The sequence below is a fragment of the Zosterops lateralis genome (genome assembly GCF_965231275.1).
Source record: "Zosterops lateralis genome assembly, chromosome: 3".
NCBI classification, from domain to species: domain Eukaryota; kingdom Metazoa; phylum Chordata; class Aves; order Passeriformes; family Zosteropidae; genus Zosterops; species Zosterops lateralis.
Window position 1 is genome coordinate 101954263 of NC_139764.1, and position 12379 is coordinate 101966641.

Sequence of the window (12379 nt, forward strand, 5' to 3'; positions counted from 1 at the left end):
GCCAGATTTGCAGACAACGTGCCTTTTAAAAAGCCTGTATTTTGCAAAAGGTTCAAATCAATGCATTCTTATTGCACAATACAGTAAAGGAAGAAATGTTGAGTATTGAATTCTTCACAATCATCAGAAACAGTTACTTTCTGGAACATCTTACAGCAAATTAGAAGGCAAAATGCTATGGAAATAAGAAGCATTTTGGATTCCTAAAATGTATGCACAGCAGTCAGGTTGATTCTGAGTTAGGGAAAGGGCAGTGCAGAAGTGAGAAGGTACGATTTAATTGTACTGAGAGATGGGCACATATTTTGATTCATGATTATTAATATTATTCTGTGAACCACTGAGCTACTTTCCCATGAGTGAGGAACCTGTAGTCCCAGAATCACATTACTGGATGCGACATAGCCAAGGTGGAAAAAAGGGCTGGAACACAGAGTCTCTGTGACAATTTAATTTCTTAATGTGATACAAACACATGCTTCAGGTTAGGGTGAGAAGGAGCAGGTTAGGGCCACTCTCACATCTCAAAGGAAAGAAGCAAGAAGGATTTCCTTTACCTGTTGGTGAAATCATTATGATAACAGAGGGCAAAAAAAAACCCCACACCTGGTCTACCTCATCTGCTTCCCTAAAGTGTCAGGAAAACTCAAGCAGCTTAGGATATTACAAAGTATTAATCTAGTGCAGAAATCCCTGCTGTCCTTATGGACTAGAGACCCTTTGCTGAAAAGCTTTCTTCAGGGCTTGATGAAAGCACTGAATGGGGAGGAAAAAAAAAAAAAAGAAATCATTCAGTTTCCTTGGCTACCTCTCATTCCAGGCACATATAAGGTTTTATCAGGGGCAGGACAGAAGTATCACTTCCCTCCAGTACCATACCAGTTCATGAACCTGTTAATGAGGAAGTCAGGGCCTACAACTCAAGAGCAGCTGGAACAGCACAGAGTAGCTGAAGCAAAAGGACGTTTCTTCCTAAAATGTATGAATCACCTGTGCTTGTGGTGATGTGTTTTTAGATAATCAGTAAGAAGAGAGAATTTGTTGTGTTGGAACAGCTTGATTTGACAGGCTTAGCCAGAAGAAGGTACAGAGGAGGCATAACTACTCTAAAATATCCACAGGCAAATATCATGAAAGCATTAAAAATAAAGGAAAGGCTGGCACCTGGACAAATGAGCTGTGGCTGGGAATAAACTCAGGAAATCAGAAGGTCCCTTTTTGGTCTTTTGACAAGAGTCTCCAAATAGCAACAAGAACAAAAAGTAACTATTTCAAAGGCCAAGCAGTATGTATTTATGCTATGACTGTTGCTGTTAATAATTGACTAGATGTGATGACCTAAAGCTGAGGTAACTGAACTGTAGGTTTTTGAGCACACACAATGCTTACATTTTCTAGAACTGCTCAGAGTATGGTGTGATGTGAAGGTTCTAGCATTCAGCCTGACAGTCTGCTCCCTTTCTACCATGCTTCTTATATATGTTCTTTTTTCTTGTATGCATTATCTGTTCTTTCTCTCTAGTTACTGACTGCTGAATTCTAAAGGATAAACCACAGGAACGGATGGTGGTTACTTTTCTTGCACACAGCTGAGAAACCAGAAATTTAACAGCCCTCATGAGAGGGCAGTTATGTGAGAAGGTGCAATAGATGGCTCTGATCTCCGGTGTAAAATCCTATTTATCATATCCAGCTCCTTTTTGTCCACGTTATCAATAGGAACAGCCTGGCACTCACCTGGGTCTGCATAGCAAGAAATGGATCACTGAGTCTTCAACATGGTGATTTGTCAGGGCTCAAATCTTCCCTCTCATGCAATTATCAATTTAGAGAATGATTTCATCAGGTGCTGCATCCCTGGAAAGAAGTTTTTAGTTGTTTGACAAGCTTGGGAAGAATTCCTCATTTCATGGTGTTGACACATGCACACTAGTGGACATGCAGCATATATGTGGTGCATTGGATAGGCAAAGTTCTGACATATGGATATGGCTGGAAATTTTTCTTTCCTTTCATCTTGGAGATATATATATATTTATTTTGATTTTGATTGTTATTACTTTCAGAATTTAAATAGCTAAATCCACCCCTTGTCTATGTGCTACCTTTAGGCAATACCTTTTTTGTTCATGAAATAAGTGTGATATTTTCATCTGGAAGGGATTATAATTTTTTAAAAAAATATAATATCAAATTATATGGAGCTAATTTCAAGGCACAATAGAGATAGGTAGTGTTGATAAATAGTTTTACCAGTGGAATTCCAAATATTGAACAGATTTGGTTTACGTAGCAAGAGCCTCACTCTGCACTGCAGGGAAGGAGCAGTGAACTGTGGAATTGTGAAATACCCTGGGGAAGCTGAAAGCACAGAAAGATACCAGCTCTCGATCCTGTACTCTGATTTAAGCATTTAAAATAAATGTTATCTTGTAAATTCAGATTATTCTTCTGTAGATGTTGTTATTTGACAGTGTAGCCTGAATGCAATGATCCTGTTTTACTACTCTGTGTTTATTGTTGACCCCAAAAAAAGTTGGCTGACCCACCCTTGCAGTCTGGTGTCAGCAGCTCTGGCCTTCCCATCCTTCTGCTTGAAGGCAAAGAAAGTTGAAGAAGCGTCTGTCTTCTGTACCCTAAAAATAATTTTTTCCAAAGATAGCCCAATATTTCTTTCCCTCACTAGGATGTAAAGAAGTACACCTTTATACATCAGTCTCAGGTGAGGAGATGGCTAACTTGATTCCATTACTGCTGTGACAACCCATGAAACTGCAACAATGCATGTGGGGGAACAATGGCTCCTTTTTCTCCTCCGTGGTGGGTTTTTTTTTTTTTTTTTTTTTTTTTTTTTTTTTGTGTGTGTGTGTGTGTGTGTGTGTGTTTTGTTTTGTTTTGTTTTGTTTTATCTTTTTGTACCATAACCATCAAGGCAATATGACGCCTCCAACAAAGTATTAAAAAATAAAGAGCACCTGGTAAATAGAATGATTTTCACAGTGTCTACATTAGCATTTTTCTTGTATTTACTCCAGAATGCTGGGTAAGAAAATGAGATTAATTGTGCAAGAAAATTCTTACATTTTTTAATCAGGAGTATCAAATGTCAAATGTTTTCCTTTGTAATTTGACACTTTAGGTGATCTTACATCAATGTAATGAATAAAGTTTCTCTTTGATTAAAGGAAAAACAAATTCAATAGAGGACAGAAAGTTTCCACATGTGCCTTTACTGAAGTTGATCCTCTTCTCCAGTATAAGAAACATCTTGAGCAGCAATGTAACAGAACAAGAATTTTAAATTACATTGTATTTGCTTAGGAGTACCAAATACAACACACACACAAAAAAATTGACTGTGCATTCATGTTAACAGTAATGAAAATGAGGAATTCCATGCTATGTCACAGCCAACATACAAAAAGCAGAACCATACTGAAGAGCTGGAATTTTTCTGGCCTTTTATTTGGTTTTGGCATCTATAAAAGTGGGACAATTCCTATTGGAAGGGACCTGAGGAGGTCCAGCCCAGCTTCATTCTCAGAGCAGAACTGATATAAGGTTAGATAATCCTTCTGTTGCATTTGTCAATGTACTTGAGGAGTAAACCAACCAAAATTTAAAAATTTTTTTTCTGACTTTCACCTACTTTTACTCATTTTCCTCTATTACTTCTACTCTCAAACCCAGAAATCTGTACCCTGATATAGTATTTACACCTAAACAATTATTTCAACTTTGAATAACCAAAATCCTTTAATATAGCTCAAATTAGTCTGCAGAGCAGCATGACAGAAGTTAACATGACTATTCTGACTTCTATTTGTAAGCACAGATAACAACACAATTGCCAATTAAAATAGAACATATTCAAATTGGAATCACTTTATGGTTGATTAAGCTGCACGATATAACAAGCCATGTGTTGTTATGGATATTACCCTTGAGTTTAAAGAGTTCCTCTGATTGTCCAAAGAGTGCCTGTGAGGGCAAGAACTCGTGCTCTGGAAGTATCTTCTTTATCATTTCAAAGCATAATGTCTCGAGGGATACTGGTATTAAAGGAAATATTTTCATAAGCTTTATCTGTTAAAAAAAAAAAAAAGGCATTTAAAAGCAGTTTTCGAACGACAGTGGATTTGACTCATTCCTGTATGCATTGATGACACTGATGACTGATGGCAGTGGGAGGGTGCAGCAACCTTTGTGATGCCTTTCCTACAGGTTACAGTAGGGGATTTTACCTCCTGGATCTAAACAAGACATCCTGTAATGCTTCCCCAAGGCCCTGGCCACAAATCCTCCCTGCCTAAATTCCCCTCTACAAAGGAATTGGAAGATCTGGTGGTTTGTGCTGCTGTAACTCTTCTCCAGTTTTACTTTCTGTCAGTATGGGCATGGAAGTCAACTTCTACTGCTGGCACAGCAATAGAAATTTGATGTTACCAAGCAGAGATCTTCATTTACATCTGCTTCAGTTGGCATGGTTTGGAAAGTAAGGCAAGGCATGATTTCCAACAGATATCTTGGAAGTTGCCTTTTAAGTTAATTTTGCATGGAAAACATCAACACAACTTCAAAAAGGCTGAGAAACAATGAATCAGATCTTTTGCTTCTCAATATGCTAAATGAGCTCCACTTAAAAAATGAATAGCAATTTTCAGCTTGACTTTTTTTCAATCCATCTCTAAAATTTCACCATATTGCTACGACTGTCCTTCTTTTGACAGGCTGCAAAGAGTAAATTTGTCATTTCCTCTGTCCATAAAATCATCAACAGGCAGGAGAAATTCTTGCCAGAGGGAAGAGCCTTGCTAAAGCTTAATAAAAACTGTTGATGCTCCCCACAGGTACTAGCATGTCAGAGCTAAAAATATGTATTTGAAGTAAAAGCCTTAAGCAACAAACTACCTTTGTGAAAATATTTCCAAAAAAAAAGGTACTTAAAAGGTACTTAAAGCACCCACATGACTGTAACTGCTTGATGCTAACTCCATGACTGTAGTAATCAAAGAGAAAGGCTTAGGGTGTTCTCACAAAGCAGCAATATTTTGCAGCTTCATTGACTGAAGTGCTTTAGAGTGACTGCCTCCAGCACTATCTCCATATAATATATTACTGTAATGACAAGTTATAGAGCAGCATCTTTGTACTATTCATCAGCATAAGCACTTTCCTCCCTTCAACATTAGCAGCAGCTGACTTTTACTGGCATAACCCATGAGGAATTTCTAGTCCAACCCAACTAACCCAAAGTTTCAGAAGCCTCTTTACATTCTGCAGAAGATATGAGAAGGAAGCTAAATTTTGGGGAGCAGATATTTCTTCCTTTCAAACAAGCAGGTAATTTTTTTTCAAAATAATAGCAACAATGCAATGGTATTTTTAGACCTTGTGCAGTTTATGGGCCTTTTCAGAGCCATAGAGGTACCCATTCCACAGCACAGAAGCTGAAGCAAGAGTCTCCATCAGAGCTGACAGGCTCCAGGACACATGGCATAAGCACATCACAGTCTGTGACTTCTCTTATAAGCACACAGACAGAGAATGAAAACTTGTTTTAACTGCCTGGTGATATGTTAGATATGCCAGGCCCTGGACGTGCCAGGGCAGATACATCCATAATGCATCTTCTGGCCGTGACTGGTCAACAGTTGCAAGTTTGACGGAAAATTTTGGTCTTCAGGGTGAGCCACAATAAACTATCTCAGCTTATCTGGTATATTTGGTATGGAAATTAATTGATACTGGTTTTGTCCAAAAAGCTGAATTTCAACTCCCAGACTCTAGCTCTAGGCTCTCAAGAATAAACTCTGTAATTGTGACTCTATGTTGTTTTGCCAAAAAACTGAATACTTCCCATTTCTTGTGTTTTGCACATCCTTTCTCTCTATTTTGGATTTAAAACTTATTGTGAAGTACAAGCCCAAAACAGAATGCTGAAATAAACTGAAAAATCAAAGAATTCTTTGTATGTTTTTAGACACATTCATCACCCAATTTAATTACTCTCTGTCTCACTTCTTTCATTAAGGTATTCACATTTGAAAGTGATTCGTGATGAGAATATGTCCAGACAAATAACTTCCAGCTAATGGACAAATAAAAATTCATTTTCACTCATATTTAAATGGGTAAAGAACTTATTTCAAATCATAAGTTTCCCAGGTGAAACAAGTTTGACATAGATGACAAGTAGATATGGAAGGTATTCAGCCTGGGTAAATCTCTGCATTCAGGACAAAGTTTCAGAGCATAGAAAAAAAATTGTGCTGTCAGTTACTTTCCAGTAGGTTGTGAAAAACAATGCTCAGAATATGGATGCAACACTCTCATCCCCACATATGTGGATGGAAAAAAATAGATTAACATCTATGTCAGTTGGAGGTATTTGTGCCTCGGAAATATAGGAATGAAATATGTTATGCACATCTAGCTGTGGTTGGAGCTATGACAATTTGCACAAGCTGCTGGTAGTTTCATGAGTCTCTGCATCTTTTGGAAAGACTTCTCAGATGCAAGAAATGTTTGGGAAAAAAGTTGAGGATGGTCCTCTTGGTATTTACAATATCTAAAGTCTTACAGGAGAAAATCCAATCATGCCTTGCTCTGGTCCTGTCAGAAAAAGGAGAGATGCAGCGTACCAGATCTGTGTATTGAGTTTTCATATCTACAGGTATAATGGGAAGGATCAAACTAAGAATATAATTTTGCTATTATACAAGGAATAGTTCAGACTATGGAGACAGAATAGACTTTAAATGCCTGAAGACCATGAGAGTTGTGGACTCCTGGAAGGATGTGTGTAGCCATAGTAGCTGGAACAATTGGTTGACTTGGCTGAGCAGAGATTGACCTGAACAACATAAATATTGTTAGAAACTTGAGATTTCCCTTTGAGAACAGGGACGCACACACACATACACACACACACACACACACTCTCTCACATACAAGCAATCTCGTCTTTTGGTGGCACAAAGCAAACAGCTTTTGGTTTATCCAGTTCCTGAAATCCATCATAAACCAAAGGAGATTTCTAATATGAAGAGAGTAAATAATAATAATATTATTACAAAAATAATAATAAAAGAAAGAGGGTGCATTTACAGCTGAAACAGCTGGGGAACAAAGAAAATTCAGAAAGATCTGATTAGTACCCAAATGCCTGCTTTCTTACTGGTAGTCCACCAACTCTTAATGATGTATTTCTATTCAAATGCATCACAAGGCAATTTCCTCGCATTAGGAAACAGAGACAGACACTTCTAGACCATTATAGATGGATGTTACTTCTGGCTTTCAGCTTTCAGCTCCGCTGGGGGAGTCAATGCTCCTGCTTTGTTCTTTCAATCCCTCAGTTTACAATGAAAGAATGACATTGTCATTCTGTTTAAAAGTTAAAATTTTGAGAGGTTTTGTACCTGAAAAGCTATTCTGAAGAAACTATAGTTGAAAGATGACATAGTACAAAGGGGAAAATAAAATGTAATATCACATATCCATTCTTTTGTTCAATTTAAGAATGTTTGCTGGAAAACTGTAAAAGTTTGACTGGAGAAACATTGTAGAAAAACACAATTAAAAAAATATTAAAGAAACTGAAAATAGTGACTCAAGCTGACCTTTCAGGATGATAGGCTGTTTTGATGACAGTAGGACTAAGAACACAAACACTGTGAACTATGGCCATGGTGTGTTTGCTCAATCTGAAAAATCTATCATAGTTCCTTTAAGTGTTTTAGAGTTTCTTAAAAACTCATTAATTCAATTTCCTATTAAAGGGAGAAAACCCAAACCAAAGGAAGAGTGAAAACATTTTAAAAAAATATTGATTCTATTGAATCTAACAGGAACAAATAGTGTCCTCAGACTCTTTTCTCCATATAAGTCTATCAGTAAGTAGGTTTTTCTAGATAATTAGACTCTCAAAATGGGTGTTAAGTAGTAGAACAGGATTCTGGAAAACATTTACAATTATTTCATTAACAGCTGTGGAAATAAACCTGCAGTTACCATGGCTCATTCAGCCATCTCTGACCTGAAGCTCTACAGAATTATATGCAAGTTATAAAGAAATCCAAATTCAGCTAAAACTCCTGGCTTTCCAGGTACACCTCGATATTCCCATGGAAGATGGAGCTTTGTCTTATACTCCCTCAAGACAAATTGATCTGATTTGAGCCTCCTCTTAGTTTTAAGGCATGCCTAGCCTTTGGAGACTGATTGGTCCTGCATGTTATCAAAGGCTGCCAAAGAGGTGCTCTGAATTCCAGAAAGGGATGTGCTTGCACCAGGTATTTGAAGGTCAGTCAAGCACTACATCCATTCTAACATACAAACCTGCAGAATTACTGAAAGTAAAATAAAACAAAAAAGTTCTACGTGCTAAATACTGTTGCTAGGATGTAGCAAGAGATAGCTAATGCCTTACCCAAAGAGCAAGATTTCCACACGTTGAAAGAAAGACACATTTCTGAACATTTCCCCACAAATGCCTTTCTGGTGAGACTCTGCTGGCCAGTTTGGAGAATCGCTTCAGATTTTTCAGGTTCTGATGCAGAAATATATCAGGAGCAGATGTTCCACCAAATCCCTGAACACATCTATTGCTCCAGAAGTGATGTGTGCCATAGTATTTCCAAAGGTAATAGCATAGGTAATAAAAGACAGATCCAGCACTTGGCTTTTGATATGTCCCTGCTGGCCATTCACTGCTTGGTTCCCTTCTGTCCTGGGGCTCCTGGGTATCTTACATGAACCATCCAACCAGTGTCATTTAGAGGGCAAAGAGATAAACCATATGTGAAAAAGAATAAGATAATATGCCTTTGTCCCTTTCAAACAAAGGAAGTCAATGTATAACAGACCAAAATTAACTAGTTTGATGATTGAGCAGCCAGATTCCTTTTTACATTTCTTTACATCTCCCCAAAAATAAATTTTGAAAGGGATACTAAAATATTTCTCATTTAAAGCATGATTTTGCTGAAATGCATTCTTCCTAAAAGCTTGTAAAGGGTCCTTAACCACTCAATTTAACACATATTAATAATTCCTTTACTAATTAAATAAAAAAATTGCAAAGCAATTGCTAAGTAGTGCAAATAGTTAAAGTCAATTTTAAGTGAAACAAGAGTAGTATGAACTTACTAGTAAGTATCAGAACAGTTGAGATATAACCTGACCTGTAAATACACTTGTATTCTTGGAAGCCTGGCATTGTAGCTGTTCCACATTTTAAGGTATTAAAAAAATCTCTCAAATCAGCCTAAAAGTAATTCTATGTTGTCCTGGATGAGAAATAATAATCAGAGGATGAAAATAGTGAAATTAATTCATGCCATTACATGGTTTTTACTATCACCTGGTCTTGCATTTCCAAAGCAGAACTTTCACATCCACAGCTAGACTTCACTGTGGCATCCCACATTGATCTCACCCACTAAAGCTTTCAAGCAGCCTGGAATCTTGTCTAACCTTCTGCAAATATATGTATTTAAAGGTCATGCACATGATGTGAGATTTGCTGGCCAAATGCATTCTGTGTGGTCACTTTGCAATGGAACCTGACAGTTTACTTTAGCCTGCTTGGTGCTGGGTTGTGCTGGGTAAAGCAATGCAGCCTCCACATATTATGTTAAACACAGAATTTTCCAAGCTTCTATAATCCTGCAATCTACAGCATTCCTCAGAAAACCACAATGATGTGGTGGGCCAGCTGAATGAACATTAAAGAGACAATATGTTTATTAGATTTAGTAGTTTGCTGCTGTTGTTTTAAAATTGGCCTCCAAAATAGTCTGCTGCTGGAAGCTATAAAAATGTTACTTTTTCAGATGTCTCCTGCATCTCTTAGTATACTTAGGCCATCAAACTTCCTACCATTTGGTACTTTTCCAGTGATCTCGTATACATGTTAGTTATGGAGGTACATGACTTCTGTTTAGATGTCCTTTGAAAAGCAGCAAGATTGACTGTGAGCCATTAAGGATCCAACTATTTGCAAATTTCTGTCACTAACATGTAAACGACAGGAATAATGACAGAAAAAAAATGAAATTAAATGGCCTCATGCAAAATACTGCCTACTGGACTCTTTATTCCTGGAGGCAGCAGGAAGAAAAAAGCAGAGCTGCCCTACCTTGTGGCAGTGAGCAATTGATCCTTCTGTAGAAAAAAAAATTCTGCCCTTAAAAAGTATTAGATAATTTTAAGCTGGTTTATCCCTTGATATTATATAAGAGCAATTTTAATTAATTCTTAACAGTTTAAAAAAAAGGGGAAAAAAAAGAAATGAAGATTTGTGTTTCTTAGGAATGCTAAGCTGTACAAAAGCTTTGGGCTTTGTTTTTGGGCTGTCATTCTAAAGGAGGTGAGGACGGATTATAATTGCACTGTGGGGCCTGAACAGAGGACCCCTGTAGGTAGAGCAGGCCTTTCAATCTTCTGATCAACGGAGCTGAAACAAAAATGCAGGAGGGCTGTGTTCCCACGTTCTTTGACAGTTTCCTGCTGCAGATAGCGTCCTTTTAAACCTCCCTTATGCTTTCATTATGCTGCTGAAATAATGAATAATTTGCCTCCTCCACTCTTTGATATGCATGGTCAGATATTATTGGGTAAGAAGCAAGAGGGACCTTCCTATAACCTTAATCCAGTTCACACTAATAAAATGATTTAGCTGAGCATTCTTGGGAAGCAATTATTTTTCTTGAAGACAATGACTATCAAAAAGTCCCTAATGGGCAGAGGCAGATCAGGTCACCTCAGCTTTCCATTTTCTTCAACACGGGCAATGTTTGGACCCTTAAAGTACGAGCTCCCTTCTGCAGTTTTGTCACAAATACTCAGTCATTACTGTTGCTGAGTGTAGGGTTAAAAATGAATTAGGCTTAATTTTGATTTATTCAAGTGTGCAGTTATTGACTGTGAGAGGTTAACTGTACTCAGAGTTCTGTGAGAGAAAATCCTCAGAGGGAGAAGTATGTTGGAGAAATGTGAAAAGGTACTTCTGTTTCCTACTGCTAGTGATGAGCAACATATTTCAATTCTTATTCTCCTTTTTGTCATTAAAATATGAAGCTGGCATTCTTGAATAAAAGAACCCCAGGATTATTATGTTCCTAAATTAATACAATATTAAAGAAAGACAGATTTATTAATTTAAAACACTACTCTTTTTGAGAAAAAATAATGATAGTTTAAGCAGATTAGTATTCTCTTTTATATCTCAAAAATCATCAACAATTACAAAATACATTGGCTGTCGAAAAATAATGCTTCTATTATATTATCTGGACTGATCCAAGAGTCTTTGCAACAATCAATTGAATTGACCTCATATTATTCTTGACACAAAGATCATGTGTATCCCTTTATTACTTTTGACTTATTATGATTGCTGTTATCATTGCTACTTAATATAATTGTTAATATTCTTAATAAAAACTATCTGGCTGATTGCATCTTGTAAAGACAGGTAGAGATGTGCTGTGATTTCTAAAGAAATGTAAAGGCCTTTTGTTCACACCTTCTTTTATTGAAATGATATAATTAAAATGAGTAGAAGATACGGGTCACAAATTCATTTGCATATCTAAAGTGTAGCCTGATCCTGGAAAAAAAGTAAACACTTTCATCTGAGGTGTAATGCAAATTTATAGGGTTTTTTATGAGAAAACAAACTTCTAAATAAAGAGTTTCAATAAAATCCATAATACTGTGCCTGACTATTATGGCCCTGTAGTGTTGATGACATGCAAAAAGCTTGGTATTAAACAGCAGCATTGTAATAAAATTAAGACGGCTTCTCAAGGTTATTTAGCCTTCATATGAAAGATTGTCAACAAAGTTTCCCTATGGTTATCCTTGGAAATTATTTTAATGACCTCACTGAATATTTTAGTAACAAATTTGGCACAAAAGGCAGTAGCTGTTCTGGTTCAAACTGGTGAATCAAAAATGGGTGAAGTGTAAATTCAGATTCAGTTCGTTGAAATTCAGACATTCAGATGTCAGAGGTTCAGAGATGAGGGATAATCATCCAACCCTTGTCTGAATTAGTCCCACCATTGTTAATTTAAGAATAATACTATGACTCCGTTCCTAATTTACATGTCTGCAAATGTAATTTTGTCTGTTCTCAATCTGACTTTACAGACTGATAAGGATTGCATTGTGAGTTGAAAATAAGTGATAGTTATGAATCATCCTAGTAGAGGAACTTTTTCGGTACAGAATTGGAATTATGTCATTTTAAAAAGTCATAGTAATATATCACCTGGAAGATTCCATGTAGCCCTGGCTATCCAAAGTAAAAAAAATACAAAATCGAATAAGTACAGAGAAGGTCTTTTCTTCTTCTTAGTGAAGATGA